The following is a 289-nucleotide window of genomic DNA, read 5'->3' on the forward strand; positions in this document are numbered from 1 at the left end:
GGAAGAAAAAAAACCTAGTGCAGGAAGTCTAGGAGCAGTCGCCACAACCAATCAGCATTGTCCTTTTATTTTCTAAGGTGCAGCAGAAAGTTTAAAGCTGTGCGGTGATTGGTTCCCTTGCACTAGCTGCTAAATACATAGATTTCCCACAGAGCTTTGGCTGCAGCACATAGAGAGAATAGAGGGGGCGGGGACACGGGGCGGGGCTTGTCTCCTAGGAGACGCCACTGAGCTCTCCTGCTGCTCTGGCTGGTCTGTTCTCACAGCTCCGGGCGGCCGCGCAGGAGCT

The 289-nt window shown here is 53.6% G+C and overlaps 1 protein-coding gene across 1 annotated transcript in view; it reads left to right on the forward strand.

Annotated features, from left to right (window-relative positions):
* The first annotated feature begins 242 nt into the window (after positions 1-242).
* Positions 243-289, forward strand: part of TNFRSF19 (TNF receptor superfamily member 19) — a 95,536-nt gene continuing 95,489 nt past the window's right edge. The window contains exon 1 of the mRNA XM_069759121.1: positions 243-289. This exon is cut by the window's right edge and continues 78 nt beyond it. The gene's annotated coding sequence lies outside the window, so the exon portion shown is untranslated.

This window comes from Ranitomeya imitator, chromosome 3, assembly GCF_032444005.1.
Source record: "Ranitomeya imitator isolate aRanImi1 chromosome 3, aRanImi1.pri, whole genome shotgun sequence".
Classification (NCBI taxonomy): Eukaryota; Metazoa; Chordata; class Amphibia; order Anura; family Dendrobatidae; genus Ranitomeya; species Ranitomeya imitator.